The following is a 25,471-nucleotide window of genomic DNA, read 5'->3' on the forward strand; positions in this document are numbered from 1 at the left end:
TACAATTTGCATGGAAGATCTTTTTCCATCCTTTCACTTTCAATCTATTGGTATCCTTGTGTCTTAGATGAGTCTCTTGTAAGCAGCATATAGCTGGATTATGTTTCTTAATCCATTCTGCCTATCTGTATCTTTTAATTGATAAATTTAGTCTGTTAACATTCAAAGTTATTACTAAAAAGGTGTTTATTAATTCCACCATCTTATCTTTTTTATTTTATTTGTCAGATGCATATATACTTTTCCCTCTTACTCTTTGTATTCCTTAAATTACCTTTAGTGGTACTCTTCAATTCTGTATCTTCTTCCAGTCTTCTGTCTCCGGTCTTTTTTTTTTTTTTCAGCTGGCAGAATTCCTTTTAGTATTTCTTGTAGGGCCTGTCTTTTGTTGACAAATTCTTTCAGGACTTCTTTGTTTATGAAAACTTTAATCTTTCCCTGAGCTTTAAAGGACAGTTTGTCTGGATACAGAATTCTTGGCTGGAAGTCTTTCTCTTTCAGGATCTTGAATATATCATACCACTGCCTTCTCACCTCCAGGGTGCTAGTTGAGTAGTCTGAACTCAGTCTTATTTGATTTCCCTTGTATGCAGTAGATTGTTTTTCTCTTGGTACTTTCAGGATTTTCTGCTTCTCTTTAACATTTGACAGACTGATTAGTATATGCCTTGGGGAAGGCCTGGTAGGATTTGTTCTGTTTAGAGTTCTTTGGGTTTCTTTGACTTGTATATTTATGCCCTTTATGAGGGTTGGGAAGCTTTCCCCCATTATATCCTCAACTAGTCTTTGTAGCCCTTTACTCCTCTCTTCTCCTTCAGGACACCAATGATTCTTATATTTGTGTGCATTGTTTTGTTTATCATTTCCCTGGGTTCCCATTGAAATTTTTTCCATCTTTTTTGTCATTTGTTGTTTTGAGTCTTTGAAGTCAGATATCGTGTCTTCTATATCATGTATTCTTTCTTCTGTTTCTTAAAATCTGGTGTTGTGTACCTCTAATATATTTTTTATTTAGTCAACAAAGTAATCTCTGTGATTTCTGCTATTTTTAAATTTATTCTTTCAAATTCTTCTTTGTGCTCTTCTGCTGTCTTCTTGATCTCCTTTATGTCATTTGCTATCCTGCTTATTTTATAAAGTAGAGTTGTCTGAACATTTTTGATTAGCTGTTCCAAAGTCTGTCTCTTCAGGTGTTTTAATTTGGTGATTAGGCAGGGCTATAGCTGTGTGCATTGTGATATGCTTAGTGATCTTCTGCTGTGTTCATCGCATGTAGATATCTCGATTGATTTACTTTGGGATTTGATTTCTTTCAGTAGTCTTATGACCATGTGTTTGTTGGATAGTTGTATAGCAGGGAGCAGGGCACGGGGTAGAGCATTAGATGTTGATTGTTTCAGGGCAAGTGTGGGCACAGGTTGGGGATGTTATGCTGGTGCTTGTGAACGTGGGCACCCAGCAGCCAGGGAGGATGTAACTGCGTGGGTACACCAGTCTGTGGGACGTAGCTCTGGTGTGCATTTGTTTAAGGCACAGGGCTGTTTGTGTGCATGTGTAGAGATGTCGCAGCAGGATGGCATTACTCTTTTGTGGATTTGGGGTCAATATGACCCGGCTGTGCAGATTGGCACTTTCTCAAGCTGGGAAGTGAGACTGAGGGCTGTGTGGATGCACTGTTCTTGGACTCCTGTAATGTGCAATACACATGCATGGGCCTGGGACTGTCGTAAACAGTGTGCTGAGCGCAGGGAGGTCGGGGTGAGGCTGTGCAACACTATGGGTGGAAGAGGGGGGACAGGGTAGCCTAAGTATGGAGGTTAGTGCCCACAACCTTTATGGGTGGTAACAGCCTGTAGAGAACAGGGAGGGGGAGGTAGTGCTCAGGAGGGGTGCAGAAGAGGTGGGTTGGGCTGCCCTCGGGGTGGGGTTTCATGCACTGGGGGCTGGTGGGGTGGGGGCACCTGGAGCATGGGGAATGGGAGCAGGTGATGGGGTTCAGGTGAGAGGGGTGTGGTGTGAGTCACTGGTCATGGGGCTGTGCTGGTGAGGGTAACATATCTGAGAAAATGAACTGCTGACTTCTTACTCCCGTGTCCCCATCTGTGCACTCCCGTGGGTTCTGCTGTTTCAGACTAGGCTCCAGCTTTCTGCCTCTCAGTTCCTCAGCGTCTGCAACCAGGGCTGCCCCTTGTGGTACAGAAGGCTCTTCCAGGTCAGCCGCATCCCCGAATTGCCTCCTCAGTCTCACTCCTATTCCTTCTCTAACTTTTCCATGGAGCAGGGCAAATCTCAAACTGCTCTTGTTGGCCATCTTTCCAGAAGTCCTCCAGTTGCTTCTTAAAGTATGTATCACATAATATGATTCCAGTGCCCTTCATCACCTTGCAGACATTCTTTTGAGCAGGTTTCAATTAATCTTTAATCCCTTTAAATTATGATATCCAAAAATTAATGCAATATCACAAGTAAGAATGAATGGTAGTCCAGTGTTATCATCACCCTCAACTTACAGATGTTCTTAAAATGCAAACAATAAGAGGTCAATCTTTTATATTAGACTCTCAAATCTACAACAAACCCCTTCATTACATTTCTTGACACCCCACATCCATTTTCTCAACAAATTCCATAAGCTCTACCTTCAAATAAGTTTTGAATCTAGAAATTTCTCACTATGGTGTAATAGTGAGACACTCAAACACTTTCATTTTGCTTCAAGACATCGTCACCCCTCTCCTAGACCACTGGAACAATTTCCTCACTTTGTCCTCATTTGTCTCTTTGTTACAAACCTTGTCCACTATAGTCTATTGGCCATTCAGTGCTGAAGAGAAACTTAAAATCAGAAAGTCAGACGATGTCACTCCTCTGCTGAAAATGTTCAAATGGATTTTCTTCTTACTCAGACTAAAATAAAAATTCTTTACAGTGGTTAAGAGGCTGTGTGTGGTCTCACCCTATTTTATCATTTTACCTCATCCCTTAACTCTCTTCACTTTCCCCACATTGGTGTGAAATCCTCATTGAAGCAGTTTCCCTTCCACTTAGTGATCTTAGCATTCCCTCTCCCAGTGGAATCCACGAGATCCCTCTGGCTTCTTTCCTCACTTTTAAGTCTTAATTGAAATCCATTTTCTAAGTGAGAATTGTATTGACACTCCTTTTGATAATTGAACTCTTTCATGACACTCTTTCTGTCTCTCCACTGCTTCTCCTTTGTCCATTATTTACACTTACCCAATATGACATAATCCACATTTCACTTGGTTAGTATGGGTGTGTTTTCTCTGCTTTTTCTGTAGTATGTATTTCATGAGTGTACGGATTTTTGACTTTTCGCTACTGTATCCCCAGCACCTAGATTAGTCCCTAGCACTTTTAATTCCTAATATATAATAATGAATCAGTGACTAAAGTAATAAAGTAATATTAATAATTGCTGTTAGACCTTAGCTATAACTCCCTTCTACTCTATATTAGATTTAATTGTAGGGTATTATATTTATAATTGTTGAATTTCATCTTGTATATAGAATTATAACTAAAAAAATCTAAGACAATCAACTTAAAATATATTGGACTTATTAGATAATAAGCTAATTGGATAATAGCCAAAAGTCAATATAATTTCCCATATTGTAATAAAAATTAATTATCAAATATAATGTAAGAATATTCTCATTTATGGTACCAACGGAAAATATAATTATCCTAGCAGGAAACTTGAAAAAGAAATATAATGTCACATCAAGAGAACTACAAAATTGGACTTAAGCACAAGAGTGACTTTTATAAATGGAAATATATAACATGCTCTATGCAAAATATTGCAAAGTTGTCAATTGCTCCACAGTTAATCTATAAATCAAATAAAAATGGAACCATTATGCCTCTATGATTCTTAAGGTGATGTGGAGAAAGCGATTAGTTTTATTCTGGGAGATTAGCTTCTAGAAGATTAGCTTAAGGCAAGTTTTGAAAAAAAAATTAATTTAATGATTTAAGCCAAGTAATGCCAGTCTAGGCCTATGAGATAGTAATGAGTATTTATTGCTTAACCGCTAGAAACATAATTAAAATTTAAAAATCATAGTTTTACAGTTAATCAACTCTTTAGCCTATCATTATCTTTTAGTTTCATAATTTTTCAGCTAATCAGAGAATATCCTTCCTACTTGAACATAATTGGCATATTGATGACCAAACCCAGTGTTATTATTTTAATATTTATTCCACAAATATTTGGTATCTGCCTTAAACATTACAGACTAAGTCATTAAAAATTATTCATTATGATAATTTTACAAAAGGCTCTTTATTATAAATTTCCTTCAAACAGATATGCATCTAGTATGTTTCTTAATTTATACAAATAGTTATTTAATTTTTAAAATTATCTACTTACTATTTATCCATGTTGTCCATAAACATGAGAAATCATCTCAAATGCACATCTTATGTGGGAGCAGTATTTTTCTTGCCACGTTTCCTGGGTTTAATAGCATTTAAACTGTATAAAAGAAATGAGCCCCTCTCATGGATCCTAGTTGTCAACTGATTCATTTTTCATGTTATGCAAAATCATTTTTTTAAATGTGGTCTGAACTCCTCTCAGATACTACATCAAGCTCACCAGTCTGTGATTTTCAGTGTCCAACCTCTTTTACTGGCTATTCGATGTAGTTTATTGCCCAGTTTCTGGAACCTCTCCCAGTCTCCATATCCCTCTAAAACTGCTCAGAGTGGTTCACTCATCTTATTTAAATGTACTCACAGTGCCCTAAGATGAAATTGTGAATTTTATTTTAACAAGCTTTATTTTAAGTATTTTATCTTTGGGTTTCCTATTCCTCTCTCATGACTTCCTAGATATGTACTTTATTTCAAGTTTATGATATGGTCACACAAACTTCACAGATATTAACAAAATTTGTATCCTTTAGGAAGCCTATGCAAAATTTCATAGTGGATGTTATAACAACAATTCTATTTAAAGATGTTTTAAGAGGAATCGCTCAGTCTACCATGAAAGGAACTAATTGGGCATCTGGGAAAGCCCAGTTTGTAGGGTCCACCTCATGAAATGATTTTGCCAGTCCCATACACTCACTCACACAGAAAACTCTTGTGTTACCTGTTTGATGACATGGAGAATAAAGTTTAAAATGTGGTTTTGTGCTTTAGATATTCCCATTACATTTCCCATATTGCTTTACAGTAGCTTACATGCAGTGAGCCTACACATACCCAACATGGCAATGCTGTATATTGCATCTTTGATCCTTCAATACTAAACCCCAGTCCAATATTTAGGTAAGTCGTTATGGATTCAAATAACAAAAGGAAGAAGTAGATCTTAATCAGAGGAAAAAGGAAGATCAGTAAAAATATAAATGCAGATCAAAACATACATATTAAAATATAATAGAGGTTTTCTTTTCTTCCTTTGCTTGTAATGCAACTTTGTAATCCAATCATTTGGGCCACATAAGGAGCACTGCTTCTTAGAGAGTTATTTGTTCACTTTTTTTTTTGTGAAAACAATGTGACAATATGCATGTATAAGGAACTAAAAGTGCCCATAATTTAAGGATGCAATCAGAACGATATATTGTTGATGGTAGTCATCATTGCTTTTATAATAGCTAAAAGGGAATAAAGTGAATGCTTAAGAATATAGAATTAGGTAAGCTAATTATTTGGAAATACTAAGAAGGCATAAATGGAGTTTGATGAATTTTAATAAAAGCAATAATACAGTAAGATATCTATTATAAAAAACAAGACACAGAAGGAAAAAGCATGGAAAATGGTAAGAGTAGATATCCCTAAATGATCAAATTATTAGTAATTTTATTTTATTCTTCAATTTTTCTGAATTTTCTAAATTCCTGGTTTGTTTTTTTTTCAGTTGTAACGTATTTGTTTCAAAGTTTGAAAAACATTAAGATAAGAACACAAAGACATGAAGCAACAAAATGATAGTAACAATTGAATGTCTAGTGTTATAATTATTAAAATTTTATTTTATACCATATTTAGATGCACAGCATTTTTTTGGTTTTCAACTAGGAATTCTAGCTCTTCATATTTCTCTTATTGTTTATTCTCCAAAAATAATTGCCACAACAAAATGTCACATCCAGGTTTTTGATCTTGTTTGAATCCCAGTCCCACAAAGCAGCTGTGAGTTCACTCCATCACTCCAATAATGAGCTGAGAACACGAAAACACAAGATTGATGTGTTTGTTTAAAGAGAGCTAATATGTCATGCTTGGCTAATGCTGCTCAACTTCATCAATGATAAAGAGAATGCTAGTAATGAAGCATCTACTGCCCATACTTCAGTGATAGAAAGTGACATGAGAAGCTCAGGGTTTGCTAGTCTCTTCAGATTCAATCTTCTGAACCATGTTCTGGACAAGTCATCTTTAATCATTTATAGAGCAACTGAGCAACTTGGTGCTTCTATAGTAGAACCCAGCTCACAATTTAATTAAGGCATTCCAGGTTGAAATAACTGAATGGAGTAGATTTAATCAAAAGGAAGAGAGAAAATAAATGAGGGAAGTAAGAAAGAAGAGAGGGTAGGAGGAAGGTAGGGAGTCCAAGAAAGTTTTTGAGGCAATAACTGACAAAATTAGAAGATTTAAGCAGCAATATTCATTTTCAGACCCTATCCTTTCCACATTTCCCTCCTATCCCTTCCAAATTCCCAACCAATAGCCACAATAGGAAAAGTTAGTGTTTAGTCAAGAGTGTGTATTTCACATCACTGTACTCCATGTATATATTGGTACCAGCAAACGTTTTGTAGGAATGCACTATTTTCTCTATGATAAAGATGTAAACTATTAGGGATCCATCTTCAAGCATTTCTATTTTCCCATAAAAACCTATAAATACATCTTTCCAGTATTTTACTGAATGAGAAATTCTCGCCCATGCACTATAAAATGGAAGGTAGGATTTAATCTTGTTTTGTTTGTAATGCTACAGCATCTTTCCTTATTACAGAGCCTGCTGAGAAGACTCTGTCCTTATCTTTATTCAATTATCAAGCCATTAGTCCATGTGTGCTTGTTTTTAGCCTTTAAATGAGAGGTCAATGGCATATTTAATACATGTGATATATTAGTGCTTGAGTGTGCTTGCTTTCCTGAACTGCACTTGCTCGCCTTTGTGTTTTTCTTTGCTGCTTTCTCTCTTGGTCAGTTTGGATGAACAGTAAGGAAACACATCCAAGTTACTGTATGATCAAAGTATGATTTGGTCACTACTGGGAAGTAACAGAAATAGAGACCCATTTGGCAGCAACATATTACACATTAATTAAATAAACAGGGCATCAGTCTTCCCAAGGTCCTTTCAAAAGATCAGAATTTAGCAAATGTTCACAAGAGCCCCAGTGTTCATATGGTTTTCGCATTTCATTGAGTAATGTGGCTCTCTGCTACCTCCATTCACTGGTTACATACCATACACTATTCCTCTTTTATTACTTCCCAAACTAGCTATGCAACTATCCAGACTAGTTTGCTGTTGAAATATCTTTTCTTACTTAAGTAACTTTTACCTTGCTCACCAACCCAAATGATTTATTTTTATTTTTTACTTACACATCCTGGTAATATTTGTGGATTTGCACAGTGATTTATGTAGGCTGAAGACCTCTGTCTCCCTCCTAGCTCCAGGAACAAATAATACTGAGTTCTAAGGAGAAAGAATTTTAAACCGAATCATTTTTATGGGCTTTACTATTCGTTTTGAAGCAGAGAAGGAAAGAATCCTTACCTAAATTTTCCAAACCGTGAACCTATCTTTTCTTTCTTTAATCACACAACACAGTGGAATTGGTATGTATTCGAAAGGACTATGAACAGAGCTGCTCTCTCAGCACGTTTCCACTGGCACCTCCCTGCAGGTATCTAATGCTTGTTGCAAACTAAGAAAGACATAAGATTAGCTACTGGAAGTTCATCGTATCCTCCTATTGAAGCCATTAAAAAGTATTGCGAGAAGACTATAAACGTTCTACAAGAATAAAAATAAAGAACAGAATAAAAACAAAGAAAATGAGTGCAATGTATGTCTTGAGAGTGGATTCTGTGGATATTTCCTAAGAAAATTCTTCATACAATTGAGACAAGTTGATATTTGTTATACTCTTCATTTTTAATCTTCATAATGACTAGTATACAATAAATATATTCAGACCTCTCTCCCTTGGAAATCAAGATGAAAATTTCAAGAGTGATCTAACATTGTTTTAAATACTGAAAAAAATACTTAAAATTCTAAATTAATTGTTTAGACAAAAATAAAAGAGGAATTTGAATTGTTTACATATGAATAACTGAAATTGAAGAACGTAAAGAGGCAAATAATCAATCTTATACATTACTCTGCATTCATGAGATTTAGACCCTCCTTTTGCATCTCATTTTCCCTGAGATACCTTCCTTTGCATGACTATAGTATCATGCTTATTGAAATTTTATTATGTGACAGTATGCTAAGTACCTATGTTCATTAAATCAGGAAATTCGCAGAAATTCTATGAGATAAATGTCTCTTTTCTAAGGATGACTGGTAGAGGTTAAGTAGTTTTTCCACGGTCAAATTTTTGGTCAATAGTCCCACTGGAATTTGAACCCAGCCAATTAGCCTCAAGACCACTATTTTATATGACTTTTCGATTAGCTTATGACCATATATTGAATCAAATTTACACTATTTCAGATTTTAAAAATAGCAAGAAATTTGCTAAAAGTTGAACCATGTTGGTAATCATAGATATAAATACTGATTCTATAGGGCTGTTGGAACAAGTGAGCTGAAAAGCTACTTGCCTTTCAGTTTGAGAAAATGTCGCTGACATCCCATTGTAGTGGGAAGTAGATACCCAAACGTAAGGCACCATCGAGACCCAGTTCTTACACATTTCAAGAATCACAGGACATCAGAATATTCCTGAGAGAAATGAAAAAGAGGATTACAGTATCAGCAAGCAAAACTGCCAGAACAATCTTAACCAACATCAACAAAGGCAAAAGCTGCAGCTCTGGAGTAGTGGGGCCAGCAAACAGTAATTTTTTTTTTTCTTTTTGCCTGGGGAGGCAGCAGGAATTGAACCTGGGTCTCTGTTATGGCAGGTGAGAACTCTTCCACTGAGCCACAAGGGCACTGCTCACAAATGGTCATTTTTAACGTACACCCACAGTAAGAAGAATAGAGACATTTATAGGACGTAACTTGTGTGGCTAGGAGATCAAGGATGTTGCCAATTTTTTTATCCCAAGGCTTAAAGAGCACCAAGATTAGTGGTGACTGGGGAAAGAACAGTCACATATGTATACTTTACATTTGCTTCCTTTCCTTACCACTTTTCAGGCACTGTTACATGTGATAGTAATAATAACTATCATATACATAAATAACATGGCCTTGGAACATAGAATTACACACATATGTATAGCTAGATGATGGATATATATATATATATATATAGAGAGAGAGAGAGAGAGAGGAATGGATGGATAGATATTTGAGACATGGGACATAGGATTATATAAACATAGATAGCATGTACATTATAACGTATACACAGATATGTACATTTTAAAATTAGCTATGTAACTGTCATTGTGGTCACAAATAAAATGAGAATGACCCTATCTCTTAGGTTACCTAAGAGATGATCCTAATTCAAGCAGATAGTGTGTTTAGGTCTGAATCAAAATAAATATGCAAATTTGGATACAGAGGAAATCATTAGTTAATATCTATTCTCATAAATAATGACAAAGCCAAATATGAATCTTATGGCACTTTGTGATTGTTTCTCTTTCTTATTACATTCAGGAAGAGAATATTTAATTTGTGAATTATGATAGAGATCACTTTAAATTTCTTTCCTTATTTTTATTGATATATATTATATATTCACATACCATGTAATCATCCAAAGTGTGCAGTCAATGGTTCACAATATTAGCTGTGCATCTATTATCAGAATTGACTTTATTTCTTTTTTGTGAAAAATAACATATATACAAACAGCAACAAATTTCAAAGCACATCACAACAATTAGTTGTAGAACAGATTTCAGAATTTGGTATGGGTTAAAATTCCACATGTTTAGGTTTTTACTACTAGCTGCTCCAAGACACTGGAGATTAAAAGAAATATCAATATAACGATTCAGTAATCACACTCATTTGTTAAACCCTACCTTCTCTATATTGCACCACCATCACCTTTGATCTTTCTCCCATTCTTTAGGGGTATTTGGGCTATGCACATTCTACCATTTTATGTTGGAAGGGCTGGAGTTAATATGGGATAGGTGGATGGAATTAGTTGATGTCCTAGAGAGGCTGGCCTCTCTTCATTTCAGGATTTACCTGGTCCTCCTATCTAGAGGTTGTAGGTTTCTGGAAAGTTACCCTAGTGCATGGAATCTTTGTAGAATCTAATATAATGTTCTAGTTGTTCTTTAGAATTGGCTGGAATGATTTTGATTGGGGTTTGCCAAGCTATGATAGGTAGTAATATCTAATAGAAGCTTGTGTAAGAAAGACTTCCAGAGTAGAAAGTCTTTGAATTTGTCTTGACCCTATTTGAACTCTCTCAGCCATTGATACCTTATGTGTTACACTTCTTTCCCCCATTTTGGTCAGGATGGCATTGGCCAGAGCCAGGCTCATTCCTGGGAATCATCTCTCATGCCACCAGGGAGACTTTCACCCCTGGATATCATGTCCCACGTATGGGGGAGGGCAGTGATTTCACTTGCAGAGTCGGGCTTAGAGAGAGAGAGAGAGAGGCCACATCTGAGCAACAAAATAAGTCCTCAGGAAGTAACTTTTAAGCATACCTATAGGTAGGCTAAGCTTCTCTGCTACGTACATAAGCTTCTCAAGAGAAAGCCTCAAGCTCAAGGGCTTGACCTATTGATTTGGGTGTCCTTAATGTTTGACACAGTATCAGGGGTTTCCTTGGTGGTAAAGTTGAATAGTTCTGTATTTTTTTCTCCCAGTCCTCAAAGGATTTTGCCAATGCTTCTTTATTATTTATCTAAAATAATCCATCTGGGATGGATATAGGCATTACATTAGACTATATAGGGTTAAAGGCCCTCTTTCTTATTCTAAACTCCCTGTGTTTGAATTTTTTAAATCAATCTAGGCAGATTGAGTAAGATTGTGTTACAGAAAATTTAGGTCCTGGACATAATAAATCTTTTTTTCTTTTGATCTCAAAGAGTAGGTGAAGGTCTAAAATGCAATGTATTTTAGAACTCCTGTATTCTGAATTACCTTAATTCTGACCTATTCGGCTTCATTCTTACCTCTAAATACCAGGTTACACATGAATAAAACAGCCTCTGAAAATCCAGAAATAACAATTGCCACTTTGGATTAAATATGACTGCTGTAAGAGCTTACAAGTATTTTCTAAATGAGACCATACAATTTTTTTTGTTTGTTTCTGGCTTATTTTTGCCTCACAAAGTGTCACATAGGTTCATTCGGAATGTGGCATTCCTCACAATTTTATTCCATTTTGTAGCAGCACAGTGTTCGATCATATGTATACCCCGTCGTTCATCAATCTACTTCTTAGTCAGTGCATCTTTCGGCCACCTCCATCCATTAGGCAACATGTATATTGTCTAAAGTCAACAGTCCATGAACCTTCCCAATTTTAGATAATTTCCTTGTTCCCAAGAGAAAGACAACCACAAAACACCCCCTCACCGAATAGAACATCCAAATCTCCCCTTAACTCTTGAGTCCCCTTCCCATTATTTACCTCTGGTATTTCTGTGGTACTGTTGATATTTTCAGCCCATTGCAAGCAGTAGCAATTTTCTTCTATACCGAGAAATTATACACTCTTTGTATAAGATTCATACCTTTGCAGTAGTTCATGTAAGAACTAACAATTGGTGTGACACATGGATCTATACAATCCCTTTCAATCATGTTCACCTTCAATATGATAATATTACCTATAGACCCACCAGTGAACTGCCTTCACTTCTATCTATTCCCTTACATTTAAGTTCAACCTCATTAGCTACCCATTTACCCATTTCTAGCTTCTGCGTATCTGTAGGTCCCCTATATTCTGCATTATAAGCCTTTGATTTTACCTTTACTATGGTCATAAAAGTAGAATCATACAATATCTACCCTTTTATGTCTAGCTTATTACACTCAGCATTATGTTCTCAAGGCTCATCCATCTTGTTATGTGCGTCATTTCATTTTATTGCTGCATAATATTCCATCGTATGTATATACCATATTTTGTTAATTCACTCGTCTGTTGATAGGCACTTGGATTGTTTCCATATTTGGCAATTGTTAATGTACTGCTATGAACATCAGTGTGCAAATGTCTGTTTGCTCTTCTACGTATATACAGTAGTGGCATTGCTGGGTCATAAGGCAACTCCATGTTTAATTTTCTGAAAAATTGCCAGACTGTCTTCCGTAGTGGCTGTAGCATTATACATTCCCATCAACTGCGCCTACGTGTCACAATTTCTCCACATCTTCTCCAACATTTGTAGTTTCCTGTTTGTTTATTAGCAGCCATTCTTATAGGTGTGAGGTGGTATTTCATTGTAGTCTTGATCTGTATTTCCCTTACAGCTAATGAAAATGAACATTTGTGCTTTTGAGTCATCTGTATTTGCTCTTTAGAAAAATGCCTATTCGTATCTTTAGCCCATTTTATAATTGAGTTGTTTGTTCTTTTGCTGTCGAGATGTATCATTTCTTTATATATACAAGATGTCAAACCATTATCCAATTGTGATTTCTAAATATTTCTCCTGAGTTGACTGCTTCGTCACCTTTTTGACAAAGTCTTTTGAGGCTCAAAAGCATTTGCTTTTGAGGAGTTCCCATTTATCTATTTTTTCTTTTATTGCTTGTGCTTTGAGTGCAAAGTTTAGGAAGCAACTTCCTATTCTTAGTTCTTGAAGATGTTTCCCTATATTTCCTTCTAGAAACTTTATGATACTAGTTCTTATATTTAGGTGTTTGATCCACTCTAAGTTAATTTTTTAAAACTTTTAATTATAGTAACAAATATACAACTCAAAACTTCCAAATTTAACCACTTTCAAGTGTACAACTCAGTAGTATTAATTACAATTGAAATACTGTTCTACTAATATCATTATCTATTAATCTTACTTTTCATCACCTTAAACAAAAACTCTTCCCCCACTAAGCTCTTACTCACTTTTTCTTCTCTGCCTCCTGGCATCCTTTTATTCATTTTTATTGATATATATTATATATTCACATACCATGTAATCATCCAAAGTATACAATCAATGGTTCACAATATCATCATATAGCTGTGCATTTGCTTTCACAATCAAATTTTTTTTTCTTTTTGGTGAAAAGTAACATACAAAAATATAGAACACTTCACCAGTTTGCATATAATCCTTTTACAGAGACCATGCTAACCTTCTCTGTATCATTCCAATTTTAGTATATGTGTCACCTAAGTGAACACTTGAGTTAATTTTTATATAGGGTGTAAGGTAAAGGTTCTTTTTCATTCTCTTGGCTATTAATATCCAATCTCCCATACCCATTTATTGAAAAGACTATTTTGTCCCAGTTCAGTGGATTAGGGGGCCTTGTTGAACATCAGTTGACCATTGATTTGGTGGTCTGTTTCTGTGCCTTCAATTCAATTCTGTTAGTCAATACTTCTGTCTTTGTGCCAGTACCATGCTGTTTTGACCACTGTGGCCTTATAATAAGTTTTAAAATGAGGAAGTGTTAATCCTCCTATTTTGTTCTGCTTTTTAAGGATGCTTTTAGCTATTCAAGATCTCTTTTCCTTCCAGATGAATTTGGTAACTAATTTTTCCAGCTCTTCAAAGTAGGTTGTTGAAATTTTGATTGGTACTGTGTTGAATTTGTAAATCAGTTTGGGTAGAATTTACATCTTAACTATATTTAACCTTCCTATTTATGAGCATGGGCTATCTTTCCACCTATTTAGGTCTTCTTTTATTTATTTTAGCAATGTTACATAGTTTTTAATGTACTAGTCCTTTACATCCCTAGTTAAGTTTATTCCTAGATACCTGATTCTTTTAGTTGCTATTTTGAATGAAATTTTTTCCTTAATTGACTCCTCAATTAGGTCATTGCTTGTGTATAGAGACATTACTGATTTTTCACATTAATTTTATATTCCACCACATTGATGAATTTGTTTATTAGCTCAAGTAACCTTGTTGTAGATTTCTCAGGATTTTCCGAGTATAGTGTCATGTCATCTGCAAATAATGAAAGTTTTAATTCTTCCTTTCCAATTTGAATGCCTTTTATTTTTTTTTTTCCTACCTGATTGGTTTAGCTAAAACTTCTAGTACAATGCTGGATAATAGTGGTCGTGGAGCACATCCTTGTTTCATTCCTGATCTTAACAGAAACCTTTCAGTTTTCACTATTGAGTATGATGCTATCTATGGATTTTTCATATATATTCTTTATGAAGTTGAGGGAGTTACCTTTGATTCCTACCTTTTGTGTTTTTATTAGAAAAACATGTTGAATTTTTCACCATCAATAGAGATGATCGTGTGATTTTTCCCTTTTGATTTGTTAATGTGCTGCATTATGTTAATTGATTTTCTTGTATTGAACCATCCTTGCATTCTTGGTATAAACCCCACTTGGTCATGGTTTATAATTCTTTTAAGGTGTTGTTGCATTTGATTTGCTAGTATTTTGTTGAGAGTTTTTGCATTTATGTTCATTAGGGAGATTGGCCTGTAGTTTTCCTTTCTTATAGCATCTTTACCTGGTTTTGGTAATGAAATGATTTTTAGTTTCATAAAATGAGTGAGGTAGTGTTTCTTTTTCTTCGATTTTTTGGAAAAAATTGAGCAGGGTTGGTGTTAGTTCTTTTTTGGGCTATCACCTTTTTATGGTCATACCATCAGAAACATAAAATGCATAGTTCTGTGATTGGGATAGCAAAACCAATAGGTTTTTTGGAAATAATTAATTAACACTAAGATGGCACATGAGTATTCCAATGGTGGCATTTAATTATTCATCACCCATTTTATTTGGAAATAATGGAAATAGTTGGTAAAAATAGGTTGCTGGGAATTCTCATTGGTTTAGAATATTTTAAGCATAGCAGTGATAATATATGGCATGTGGACCTGCTAGGTCCTGATAATGAAAATTTAAGATGCTCAGTTGCAGTCCATTGAAAAGGTTTAATGATTTGCCTCTTCCTTGGTTATTTGGGGGGTGTTCTGTTCATGAAAATCTGTATACTATTATTGAAGCAGATTCAAAGCCCTTCAAAGAACTATTCTCTTTCCTTCAAAATATAAATGTTAAATAGCAATGAAACTTGAAGGGAATAGGAAAAGAATCATCTAGCTCTTTTTTTTTTTTTTTTTCATTTTCACCTCAAACTCTGGCTTACCCATCATCTGATTAAACATAGTTCTCTCATAATACTTTTATGTCTTTAGTTCTCAAATTAGTCTGTATTTTTTAGAAGTGACACCTTCATTTGCTAATATTTCCTAATATGACACAAATCCTTAATAAATGCAGAAATGATTCAATTCCAGAAGATTTTAAAAATAAAGTTTGCACCATATTCTGATAGATTTGCCACAATATCCCTGACTCTTGAGCTGATGTTAAAAAGCCTCGCATTTTAGCATTTGCAATTGAACTAAAACAGCTTGAGGAATCAAAGATTGAGATTTCCTGCAGTTTTCCATAGGTCTTTGATGAATTTCCTACAGGGTATCAAAAGTAGAGTGGCCTGATAGCCCCTCTTGTAAAGTATTGTCCTGAGAAATTTGTGTCTGTGTTTTAATAAGAAGAAAATATTTTATAAAGTCTTTTCAACAAGCTAATGAGTCTATATATTTGAGGGAGTAAGGAACAGACTTTTTATTGCATAATAAGCCATGCTCTCAGCATCATACTACTGGGATTAATTAGTGTAATTAAATTAAGGAAAATTGGAACCTACCAGATATCATATTGTCCCAATACAGAATGCCCTATCATTTCGATTTAAGCTTTTAAACAACAAAATGTGAATAAAGAGTGGTACAAACTTCAGTGTCTCTTTTGTTTCAAATTTAGATGCAGAAGGCATGAATTCACATTGCAAACCACATTGTTCACCATTTCCTGTTCAATTTACATTCAATCTCCTACTCCTATATTTTCTGAAAAAGCGAACAGCAGAAATCTATCCTAGTATAATGTTATTACATCTAAGGAAATCTTTCAAATAGAAAAGAAAAACAAAAAACATTGTACTGGCATATGTTTTCATTTGTGTTAAGTCAGAAATAGTCCAATCTAGTATATTATAAAAAGTAAATGGATTCTTCATTAAGTAAAATAGCCAGATGCTTTAAAAAGCTATGAACTTACTTCCTTATATTAAAGTATTTGGAAATGTAATTCAATCTTCAGTTTATACCAGGTTCCTTTTTTTCATTTGCTATTTCCAAACATGTTTCTGTCAATATTAACAGCTTCTTTTTTGGTCTCTGACTTGTTGAATTAAGAACTCTAGTATGATAATTACAAATGCACATATCAAGCACCAATCCAGAGTTTAAAGGCTACAACTTCTCGTATACATAGGAGATTATAATTTTCAATAAATAACCATTGTAAGGAACATTAAATAATAGGCTGGTTACTTACTTCTTAGGCATTAAGACAGACATAACAACAACAACAAAAGCATATCATACGAAATTGAAACCAATTAACATATATATTCCTAAACTATTTACCTAAATAGAACATGGAGGTCTTTGCACAATGGAAAAGTTCTAAATAATGCACAATGAACCCTTATATAATGGACTGTTTTACATCCTTCCACTCAGTCAAAAGAAGAGTAGGTGACCGAAATATTTCATCTGAAGAAAAAATTAAGTGGTCATTACATGTTGATGAACTCTCATTCTGTTTTGTGGAAAATTCTGGCAATTCAGAATTTTTCTATTTCTCTTTATGTTTGAGAATACATATATTCATATCATGACAACCAAATAAAATTACGACAATTTTAAAAACAAAGGAATTATAGACTTGTCATGTTACGTATGTTTAGGTTCATATATTCCAACCTGAAGCATATGAAACCTCTAACCATTTACAAATTTTTCTTGCAATTGTTTTGGTGGTGAGAACATAAGCAAATTAGGAGTAGATACTTGGAGTCTAGTTCCAGTGAAGCACTAACTGCATGCAATCTTGAATGGGTCCCATTCAAAGCCTCACTATATAGAAGTGTGTGATGTCCCTCCAAGAACTGGAGAACCACTTAAATATATTTACCTACATTAGAAATATTTACCCATTTCAATTCTTGACAGATTTTTGTTCCTCTAGGAACTGAAAAACAATTCCCAGTATTTTTGATACGGCTTAATCATATACAAAATTTGTTCAAAAATTAGTTCATTTAAAAACAATCATGGAAAAATAGGTAAATATGAAATTCGAAATAATCACAAAAATATAGATTTTATTGTTACATTTTGAATAAAGCATAAATTTTCACATACGTTTATTTTACTTGCAAAGTTATTGTTATGCTCCTATGGACACAGCCTCTGTCTCAAAGAGGATCCACATCAAAGTACTTTATTAGCAAAGTAAAAAGACAACCTACCAAATTGGAGAAAATATATTTGGAAACCATTTATTTGATAATGGTTTAATATCCAAAATATATAGAGAACTCCTATAACTAAGCAACAAACATCCTAATTGAAAAATGGGCAAAGTACTTTAATAGACATTTCTCCAAAGAAAATATACAAGTAGTCAATAAGCTCATGAAAAGATGCTCAACAACATTAGCTATAAAAAGGGGGGGGGGGAATAACAGGTGTTTGTGAGGTTGCAGAGAACTAGGAACACTTATTTATTACTGGTGGATATGGAAATGGTACACATGCTATGAAAGACAGTTTGGTGTCTCCACAGAAAGTTAAGTAGAGTTACCATATAGCCCAGAAATCCCACTTCTAGGTATATACCTCATACAGTTGAAAGCAGGGACTTGAAGAGATATTTGCATGCTGATGTTCATAGCAGTATAATTCAGAATTGCCATAGATGGGACCAGCTGAAGTGTCCATCAACTGATGAATGGATAAGCAAACTGTGGTATATACATAGAATATCATTCAATCATAAAACAGAAAGGAATTCTGATACATGTGAATACATGGATGAATCATGAAGATTTTATGTTGAATGAAATCATCCAGAAACAAAAAGCCAAATATTGTATGATCTCAACTATATGAAATAATTAGGATATGCAAATCCATAGAGTCAGAAATTAGAATACAGGTTATCAAGGCCAGGGATAGGGATGGGGAATGTGAGTGAATACCTAGTGCAGCATTTCACTTTGAGATGCTGAAAGAATTTTGGTAATGAATGATGGTCAAGGTAGCACAACGTTGAATGTAATTCACACTACTGAATTGTGTACTTGAAAGAGGCTAAAATTGGAAATTTTAGGTTGTGTATGCATTACCAGTATAGAAAGGAGGCAAAAACTACCATAGAGCTATATAACATAAGTAATCCCAAATGTTAACTATAAACTAAGTTACTAATATAATTATAATAATATTGTCTCTCATCAATAGGAACAAAGGTACCATACCAATGTGAAGGTCAAGTAGCAGGGAAAATTGCATGTGGGGTGTACATAGGAACTCTATTTCTTGCATGATTTTCCTATAAACCTACAACTGTTCTAAACAAAAATTTATGAGCTATTACCTAGGTAGATAACTATCTATATATTCATGGGGTTCTTAAGTGTGTTGTAATTTAATTTTTAGATCTTTATCTAACATATAAAGATTTTCCTCAACACTCATCATTTTGGTGTCAAGTCACATGAAACTATGGATAATTAGTATAGTAATATTTCAAGCAGATTTATTTTTTCAATATTTCAATGTAAGCATTTTTTACTTCATGCATCCAGCAACTTAAAATGGTAAATATCTGGAGTTATGAAGTGGAACTATGGCATACAACATTATGCTTTTAATTTTAACTCAGTTTAAATTGTAAGAGTAAGCATAGTCTCATTTCTTTGATGCTTGATTTCACCCTTGTTGTAAAGTCTTTCTTCAGGAATGTCCCCAGATAGAGAAGTTAATGAATAAAAATACCTGCTACATGTTCATTGATACATGGTGTTCTAGTTTGCTAGTTGTTGGAATGCACTATACCAGAAGCAGAATGGCTTTTAAAAAGGGGAATTTAGTAAGTTGCTTGTTTTCAGTTCTAAGGATGTGAAATTGTCCAAATTAAAACAAGTCTACGGAAATGTCCAATTTAAGGCATCCTGAGGAAAATATTTTGTTTCAAGAGGTCCGATGATGTTCAGTGTTTCTCTCTCAGCTGGAAGGGCACAGGGTGAACACGGCAGTATCTGCTAGCTTTCTCTCCAGATCTCTTGCTTCATGAAGCTCCTTGGGAGGCATTTTCCTTCTTCGTCTCCAAAAGTTGCTGGCTGTTGGACTCTGTAGTTCACTTATCCTTCTGTCTTGATTCTGTAGCTCTTTCCTCATTCCCAAAAGGAGTTCTCCCCAAAATGTCTCCTCTTTTATAGGACTCCAGTAAACTAACCAAGACCCACTTAGACTGGGTTGAGACACATTTCCATATAATCAAGTTTAATAGTTACAATTGATGGTGTCATATCTCCATGGAGATAACTTAATAAAGTTGCCAATTTATAGTACTGAATAGGGATAAGAAGAAAGAGTTGCTCCCATAAGATTGATTAGGATTAAAACATGGCTTTTCTAGGGTACATAAATCCTTTCAAAGTGATGAAACTGGCATCTCGTTTCTAGATGCCAACTTTGCTGGCATCATTCCTATAGTAATTCAAAGATGTAATAGTTTGTAATAACTCTTCCACTTCAGAAAAAGGATTGTGGAATGAATTGCTACTTGGTGTGCCATGGGAACACAGGCTCAGGCACAACAGAAACTTTAGCACAATAGAAACCTTCAGCATCATACTCAGTACAAAGTGTTCAAAGGATCAGAGGACAGATCCCATCATGCTAGTCAGCCAGTGAGGCCAAACTGCTCAGGGCAGAGTTGGTGGATGACAACTCTACCTGTCCCATCTCATGTCCCAGGGGAGAGACTCCTATACTGTCTGAGGGCAAGGTCTTTATACAACTCAGAAGGGCTCCTGCCCCTTTATCTTCCTCTCTGACAAGCAGCTGGGCCTGCTTCTTTCCAGATTTCTGGGTTTAAGGTATGGTCATGTTTTTTCATTAGACCTACCATCTCTCTTGGGCAGTGGAATGGGAATATGCTGAAACATCTACACACAAACACACAATAGAAAAGGAAATGCTAGGGCTGGGCGATAGCATTGGGTGCTAGGTGTGTCAATGACTTCCCCTGCAAGGATATCCCCCAGGCATAGAGGAAAAAAAGTCTGTCTCCATCCTGAGTCCTATCTTTGGAGATATGTACCAAGTCAGTCTTTCTAGTTGGAGCAAGGCCAGGGTACATGAATGGGGCACAGGACAGCTCCAAACTGTCCTGGTGAGAGGATCAGCAAGGAAACCAGGGAGTTCTTCTATGGCTTCCCAGTGCTGTGCTTTCTTGACTTCACCAGCAAATGCAGCCCTTCAAATGCTCCCTGTGGCCCTGAGAAGTGTAGAGTCTTTATATCTCCTCAACCATCTTTGTGTAAAGTTGTTTAGAGCAATGGCTACCCTCAGAGTTGGGCCCCCAACTATCTACAGTTGCTAATCAAAAGCCATGATCATCAATAGGCCATGTACACTGTTCTAGTTTGCTAGCTGCTAGAATGCAATATACCAGAAACAGAATGGCTTTTACAAGGAAGAATTTATTAAGTCACAAGTCTACAGTTCTAAAGTTATGAAAATGTCCCAACTAAAGCAAGGCTATAGAAATGTCAAATCTAAGCCATCCAGAGAAAGATACCTTGGTTCAAGAAGGGCAATGATGTTCAGGGTCTCTCTTTCAACTGGAAAGTCACATGGGAAACATGGCAGTGTCTTCTACCTTTCTCTCCTGGCTTCTTGTTTCATGAAGCTCCCCCAGGGGTGTTTTCCTTCTTCATCTCCAAAGGTCTCTGACTGCATGGGCTATGTAGCTTTTTCCAAAATGGTTCACTCTTAAAGGGCTCCAGTAAGCAACCCCACCTTGAATGGGTGGAGACATAACTCCATGGAAATCATCTAATCAGAAGTTACCACCTACAATTAGGTGGATCATATCTCCATGAACTATTTAAAAACTCTCACCTAGCAATATTGAATGAGCATTTAAGGACATGGCTTTTCTGGCATTCACAAATCCAAACCAGCACATTCCACCCTTTGGGCCCCCAAAAGACATAATCTTTCCAAATGCAAAATACATTCATTCCATCACAATATCAGAAAGCCTTAAACAATTTCAGTAGCAATACAAATGCAATTCAAAGTCAGAAACAATACAAAATATCATCAAAGTCAACTCTAGGAATGGACTGTCTTAAGGCAAAATTGTTCTCTGGCTCTGACTTGTAAAACTCAGAACAAGTTATTTGCTGCCAACATGCAATGGAGGAGCAATCATAAGCTACATATACCCATTTCCATAGGGAGAAATTGGAAGCAACATAGGGTTCATCGGACCCACGCAGTTTCTAAAACCTGCAGGGAAAACTCCATTAGATTTCAAAGACTTTGAATAATTTATCTTTGGAGCTTTAGAAAGTGGCAGTCCCACCCTTTCCAAGGGCCTACACAGTGGCTTGCCTCTTTCCAAATGCAACTTTGGGGGACACACTGAAACTATTTTTTTCTCAGCTCCACCCTCTCCAAATATCTGGGCTATACCCAGGCTTTCTGCTGTCTCCAGGGCTCCCTTTCAAACCCTCCATGTGGTGGCAGCCAAGCTCTTCCTAATCCTTATGGGATGTGCTGTGCCCCTTCCAAGGCCTAAGACAACACAACCCTTCCACCACAACGAGGTGGAAGGCCCTTCCTCTGCCTTTGGGGCAAACTCACCCTCTCCACATGCTTGGGTAAGTCCACTCTCCTGGCCTGAGGTTTCTTGACTTTGGACTTTAGTTTCCCTAGTTCTGCCTCTGAAGTTATTTTGCCTTCACATTGTCTCCTTTCTGAGCTCCCTAGTCCAGACTGGCAGCAGCTCCATTTAAACAGGTCCCACAGCACTCCTGTTGGCTTTCTATGTAGTAAGCAAGGATCATGCCCACCAGACAGCAGGAGTTTCCACAAATCCTTCCTGGATAACACCATCTCCAATCCTGGCTTTCTCTGAAATGGCTGACTGGTTATATGTTTGGTTAAATCCTCACATGGGGCACTATTCTCTGGGGTCTCCCTTCCTGGAAGCACGGAATTTTCCAGAACATCAATTTCTGATTTCTTTGTATCCAAGAGTTTGGTTCTTAGTTTATCTTTTCCCTGTCACATTTAACTATAAGACGTGAGGAGAAACCAGGCTGCACTTTCCACATTTAATCTGGAAATCTCTTCTGTTAAATATCCAAGTTGATGACTTTTAAAATTTGCCTTCCAGCCAAAGCCACCAGTCAATTTTGCCAGGTTATCTGCCATTTTAAAACAAGGACCAGCTTCTTTCAAGTTTGGAATAACACACACCTCATTTCTGTCTAGAACCTCATCAGAGGTACTTTTAGAGTCCACATTTCTACCAACAGTCTCTTCAAAGCATTTTAGGCCTTCTCTATCAAGTATCTCACAAATCCTCCAGAATCTTCCCCTTATTCATTTAAAAAGTTGTTCCAACATGTTTGGTATTTGCAAACCCCAGCAGCACCCCACTTCTCCAGCACCAAATCTGTTCTAGTTTGCTACCTGCCGGAATGCAATATACCAGAAACAGAACAGCTTTAAAAGTTGCAATCCACAGTTCTATGGCCATGAAAATGTCCCAACTAAAGCAAAGCCATAGAAATGTCAACTCTAAGGCATCCAGGAAAAGATACCTCGGCTCAAGAAGGCGGATGTGGTTCAGGGTTTCTCACTCAACTGGAAAGGCACATGGTGATCACAGCAGTATCTTCCAGCTTTCTCTCCTGGCTTCTTATTTCACACAGCTCCTCCAGAGGTGTTTTCCTTCTTCATCTCCAAAGGTCTCTGGCTGCACAGGCTCTGTAGCTCTTTCCAAAATGTTTACCTCTTAAAGGGCACTGGTAAGCAACTCCACCTTGAATGGGTGGAGACACACCTCCATAGAAATAATCTAATCAAAAGTTACCACCCACAATTAAGTGGGTCACATCTCCATGGATAATTAAAAAAAACTCCTACTCAGCAATACTGAATAGCAATTAAAAGACATGGCTTTTCTGGGATCTACAGATTCAAAACAACACACCCACCCACTCCTGACATCAGGGAAATGGATTTTTATGTCACTGGCAGCAATGAGCTAACCATGGGCTGAACCCCATAGTGGTGAGAATAGAGGATGGGCACCAATATTCACTGGGTGACAGAGCAATTTACTATATTTTTCTGTAATTTGCTAGCCTTTTCTTTCTCCCTCTGGGTTCTATACAGTGTTCTAATGAACCCTGGATCTTCAAAATGCTTGCTTTAGATAGTTCCTGTCTTTTAAATTTTTGTACTTATTGAAGGACTGAGTCCTGGAGCTTCCTACTTCACCATCTTCCACAATCCTCTCCCAATTTACTCAGTCTTTACCTAAATTAAAGACTATAACTCTTACAAAACACGTTTCTGTACATACCTCCAGTGTGTGCAACTGGTACTATTGTGTCTTTTAATTCAGTTTGGTGCTGTTTTTTTCTTTAAAATGAAAGGGATAGACCAAATTCTGAAGAAGGAAATTATGGTGGTTTGAGGATGTATGTACCCCAGAAAAACATGTTCTTAAATCTAACCCATTCCTGTGATTGTGAACCCATTGTAAGTAAGAACTTTGGATAAATTACTTCAGTTAAGGTGTGTGGTTCAGCCTAATCAGGATGGGTCTTAGTCCTACCACTGGAGCCCTTTATAAGAAGAATGACATTCAGACAGAGACAGAGAGAGAGAGAGAGAAAGCCACAGGAAGCAAGTAGCTGTGGAAACAGAAGCAGAATGTGGAAGAGAAGGGAGAGACCAGGAGACACTTCCATTTGCATTGCCATGTGACAAACTAAGGACCAAGGATCACCAGCAGTCAGTCCCAATAAGCACAGTCTTTAAAAAGAAAGTATTGCCTTGGTGATGCCTTGATTTGAACTTTTTCCCAGGTTCAAACTGTGAGTAAATAAATTCCTATTGTTTAACTCAACCCATTTCATGGTCTCTGCCTGAACAACCCAGCAAACTTAAACAGTCATATACAAAAAACGAGAACTTCTTTTGTGCCCTGGCACCAATTATATGCCAGACATGCAAATACATAAGCAATATTCTGCATTTTAATTCTAATTTCCCTTCAAAATGAAAAATGAATGTCATGTCTCCAATCCAAGAAATGTAGTTTCCAGAAAATCTAGAGTGAGAGAGCAATTTCAGGAGGATTCAAACTGATAATTTGAGGTTAATAATGGAATGCTTAATAGATTTCATGTCTTCAATTCTACAAACAACTCTTACAGAGATCAAAGGATCTCATTCGCTGCAGAAGAGATGTACCCTCTAATAAGTGAGTCAGTTGACTTAGGTTAGGATTAATTTCTGGACCTTGTAATTTCCCTAGGGATTCCTCAGAAATAAAATACTTGTTGCATAGAAATTTTTTCATTTAAATTTCCTCCCTTTGCATTGGAGATTTCAATATTAAAATGTAAGATACACATGAATAATATAAAATACACCCTCCCTCCCCAAGATTGCTATCTTCAAAGGGATTGCTTCTCATAAAACTAGAATTAGAAACCACTTTATAAGAGAAGAAATATTTATTGAGTGCTTTCTATATATTAGTATTGTTCTGCACACGATAAAGCTTTATCAGATTTAACACTTACACATCAAACCTAAGAAATGGGGTCTGTGTTCATTCTCCTATTGATGTTGAGGAAACAGGTATAAAAGGTATAATAATTTTCTCAAGGTCATTCAGCTCTTATGTGGGAGGACAAGTTTCAGAATGCAAGCATTCTGGTACCAGATCTTGGAATATTAATCTGTAAACTGCTATCTTGATGAAAAATAATTTTTTTCAAAGACTTCTGATGCTTTTAAAGATGATTTAATGTATACTCCATAGATTGTTATTTTTATTTTTTTCCTTAATAAACATGTGAATACAAATATTAGAGGTTTTTTGAGATCAAGACTTTGGAGAGAACAGTTAATGTAAAAGAGAAGAAGGGGAAAAGAAATAAATAAT

The 25,471-nt window shown here is 36.0% G+C and overlaps 1 long non-coding RNA gene and 1 other non-coding gene across 7 annotated transcripts in view; both read right to left on the bottom strand.

Annotated features, from left to right (window-relative positions):
* Positions 1-6,014: 6,014 nt before the first annotated feature.
* Positions 6,015-25,471, bottom strand: part of LOC143665306 (uncharacterized) — a 174,409-nt gene continuing 154,952 nt past the window's right edge. For all 6 annotated transcript variants that reach the window (XR_013166860.1, XR_013166861.1, XR_013166859.1 and 3 more), the window contains 3 exons: positions 8,854-8,974; positions 7,796-7,946; positions 6,015-6,216 (listed from right to left, as the gene is read on the bottom strand). This is a non-coding gene — a long non-coding RNA (uncharacterized LOC143665306). The remainder of the gene's footprint in view (positions 6,217-7,795; positions 7,947-8,853; positions 8,975-25,471) is intronic.
* On the bottom strand, positions 13,441-13,547 carry LOC143665891 (U6 spliceosomal RNA). Its single transcript, XR_013167285.1, has one exon. It is a non-coding gene; the product is annotated as a U6 spliceosomal RNA (small nuclear RNA).

Source organism: Tamandua tetradactyla, chromosome 21 (genome assembly GCF_023851605.1).
Source record: "Tamandua tetradactyla isolate mTamTet1 chromosome 21, mTamTet1.pri, whole genome shotgun sequence".
Lineage (NCBI taxonomy): Eukaryota > Metazoa > Chordata > Mammalia > Pilosa > Myrmecophagidae > Tamandua > Tamandua tetradactyla.